Source organism: Priapulus caudatus, unplaced genomic scaffold (assembly GCF_000485595.1).
Source record: "Priapulus caudatus unplaced genomic scaffold, Priapulus_caudatus-5.0.1 Scaffold844, whole genome shotgun sequence".
Taxonomy (NCBI): Eukaryota; Metazoa; Priapulida; class Priapulimorpha; order Priapulimorphida; family Priapulidae; genus Priapulus; species Priapulus caudatus.
This window is the reverse complement of record NW_014577905.1, coordinates 58561-62047: the sequence shown is the minus strand read 5'-3', so window position 1 is coordinate 62047 and position 3487 is coordinate 58561. Positions and strand designations below refer to the sequence as shown.

At 47.9% G+C, this 3487-nt stretch overlaps 1 protein-coding gene across 1 annotated transcript in view; it reads right to left on the bottom strand.

The window, feature by feature from the left end:
* Positions 1-3487, bottom strand: part of LOC106813913 (protein grainyhead-like) — a 22828-nt gene that overhangs the window by 2956 nt on the left and 16385 nt on the right. The gene's annotated exons all lie outside the window — the stretch shown is intronic.

Genomic DNA, 3487 nt, shown 5'->3' with positions numbered 1-3487 from the left:
CTCTCTCTCTCTCTCTCTCTTTCTTTATCTCTCTCTCTCTCTCTCTCTCTCTCTCTTTCTCTGCATGTCTCTTTGTGTGTGTCGGTATCTATCTGCTCCTCTTTCTCTCTATATCTCTCTAACTATCTCTTCCTCTCTCTTTTTCGCTCTCTCGTTCTTTCTCATTGTCTCTCTTTCTCTCACTCTCTGCTTCTTCCTCCCTCTCTCTGACGCCCCTCTTTTTAATCAGGGTCTGCTTTCTCCTTCTCTGCCTATTCCGCTCTCTTCCTTCTACTGTTTCCCTCTCTATCGTACACTCTCCACTTTTGCCCCTTCCTCTCCCACACACTTTCCTTCACTCCCTCTCCGCTCCTCCCCATCTCTCTCCTCCCCTTTCTCTCTCTCTCTCTCCTCTCTCTATCCCTCTTCTCTCTCTCTCTCTCTCTCTCTTTCTTCTCTTCTCTCTCTCTTTCTCTCTCACTCTCCCTCCTTTCTCTGTCCTCCTTCTCTATTTTTTTCTCTCTTTCTCTCTCATCCCTTCTCTCTCTCTTTCACTCTCCCTCCTCTCGCTGTCTCCCTCCTCTATCACTCTCTCTCTCTCACTCTCCCTCCTCTCTCTGTCTCTCTATCCCTCCTGTTTCTCACTCGCCCTCCTCTCTCTCTCGCTTTCTCTCTCTCTCTTCCTCCTCCCTTCTCTTTCTCACACTCTCCCTCCTCGCTCTGTCTCTCTCTCTCTCCCCCTCTCTCTGTTTCTCTCTCTTTTTTTCTCTCTCTCTCCCTCCTCTCTCTGTCTCTCTCTCTCCTTCCTCTCTCTCTCTCTCTCTCGCTAAGACGTTGAGCGTGAGGCGTTCATGCGTGTCTGACCGCGCCAATCCCGGGTCAAGGACGAATGTCTACCTGTGTTACGCGCAGACGACACGGTGCATGGTGCGTAGCGCGCTGTGTGCCTCCCTGCACCTCCCCCTCCCCCTCCCCGCTCTCTCTCTCCGCCACGCATCACGGGTCCCCGTCGCTCTAACGTGCTAGCATTCTATGTGTGCCTTCTCATTTATACACGAGGAAAGTGAAAGGTGTCGCACTACTGTAGAATAATTCGCAAGCCACTGTTCGCCGCCGCGAGCAGTGTGTGTGTGTGAGAGACTAAGAGAGAGAGAAAGAGAGAGAGAGAGAGAGAGAGAGAGAGGGAAAGAGAGAGAGAGAGAGAGGGAAAGAGAGAGAGAGAGAGAGGGAAAGAGAGAGAGAGAGTGTGAAAGAGGGAGAGAAAAAGATTGAGAGAGAGAAAAGGTGGGAGCGGGCGAGGGAGTCTGCGCGACATGTACGACCTTGGACGACTCGCTGGACACGTAAAACCAGGTCGTCTATTGCTTAATAAAACATCGGAGCCCGCCCATGATCCCTCTCACAGCCGATGGGCACGCACCTTCTACTGGTAGCTATATAGCTAGCTGCGCGTGTAGGGATAGCAACATTTAGTCGGCAGGGGTAGCAACATTAGTCGGGTGACACGACGCCGCACCCTCCCTCTATCCCGTGTCGTCTATCAAGATCTAATATGTTTGACCGCTCGCTCAGTGTGCCGATGGATACAAGAGAGGTCCAAGGTAATGAGGTATGATTGAAGCGTGTGAATTCAATGCCGTAGATCTAAGCTTCATTTCTTGCTACCTCTCATCTTTCTGCTTCTCCCTTCCTCTCCTCCATTCACCCGCTCTCTCGTATCTCTCTGTGTTTCACTCTCGATCTCTTTCGCCTCTCTTGCTCCCTCTCTCTTCCGCTCTTATTCTCCCTCTTTCTATCTCTTACTCTCTCATTCTTCTCCCCTCTCTCTTTTTCTCTCTTACCCTCTTTTTCGTCCTCTCCTTTTCGTGATCTCCCTCTCGCTCGCTCTCTCTTTCTCTCAACTCTCTCTTTCTTCCTCTCATTCTCTCTATTTCTATTTCTCTCTTTCGCTTTCTTTATCTGACTCTCTCTTTTTTCATCTCCTTCTTTCTGTCTCCCTCCCTCTCGCTCTCTTCCTCTCTTACCCCTCCGTCTCTCTCGCGCGCGACCATCCTCGGTCCTCAGCTGAGAATTGAAGTGAGCGATTGAACAGTACGTTAACACAAAGTGTCGTAATGCTTAGAGAAGAAGCACACAGTTATAGTACCACCTAGAGACCAACTGCCGCGTAGAAGGGCGTAGGAACAACAACAACAACAACAACAACAACAACAACAACAACAACAACAACAACAACAACAACAACAACAACAAGAACGTTATGAATTTCATGTTACACTGAACCGGCCGCGGATGCAGCGACCGGGCGGTACTCACGTATATGCACGCGTGCGTGCGTGCGTGTGTGCGTGTGTGCGCGTGTATACGTACCCGTCTTCTGAATACCAGCAGAAAGCCTGTGGCATAGTCACTTGCAATGCCGCCGAGTAGAAATACGAATCGAACGCGGAATCGTCCATGAAAACAACATGGAGGAAGGCAGCGACAACAACAGCCCAGTGTCCCCCGCGCGCGCGCGCGTCAGAGAGCCACTACGTCACGTGACGCGGCAACGGGAGCGGAAGGAAGTTACGCGCGAGAGAGGGTAAAAGAAGCCATTTTGCCGATCGCGATTTGCCCTTTCATTCGTTCGCTAAAATAGAGAAGGGGTTTATTTAGCGGGTCGTAAACCATCCGTGAAAAAAGTCCGACATTCGCGTTTTGATTCGCGTAACGACATCGCGAACCTCCGAGTAAAAATAATAATTATTCGATCAAAGCAAAAAAAACTTCGAAGACCAGGAGGAACAGTTTGTTTTGTTTTATTTTACAGTAGGTGTCGAGGATTGGCAGCAGTGGGCGTGGCCGTCGCGGGGATCAACTGCTAATCTATAGAGAAACGTTTATATATAATACAATAAGATAATATATTATATATTGTTGTTTATGTATAGATATGGGAGAGCAACGTTTGCGTTTTTACGGCAAGCTATCGCCGACTTAATACGATTCTCTCGCATTAAGGAGCGAGTCTGATATTTGTCTAAGAGAATAGGCGTATCGCAGTGTTTGTGGCTCTATGTGATAGGTTTGCTTGTGGGTTATTAACAGTTTAGCTCATCAGAGACCCGTACTAACCATATTGCCCGAAGAAACGTCTGCACCCAGAATTTGAAAAAAAGAGAAACGAGAAGAAAAGAACCGGAAAACTATAAGGAAAAATTAGATTCTACGAAATGGGGGGTTATAAATCTAAATAGAGCGAGCGAATAGAACGCTTTACGGAAACTGAATTCTAACAACTCATCAGTCATATAACCAAACCAAGCAAATAACTAACCAAGTAAGCAAGAACAAACAAACAAACAAACAAACAAACAAACAAACAAATAAACAATCAAACAACCAACCAACAAACCAACCAACCATCCAACCAACCAACCAACCAACCAACCAACCAACCAACCAACCAACCAACCAACCAACCAACCAACCAACCAACCAACCAACCAACCAACCAACCAACCAA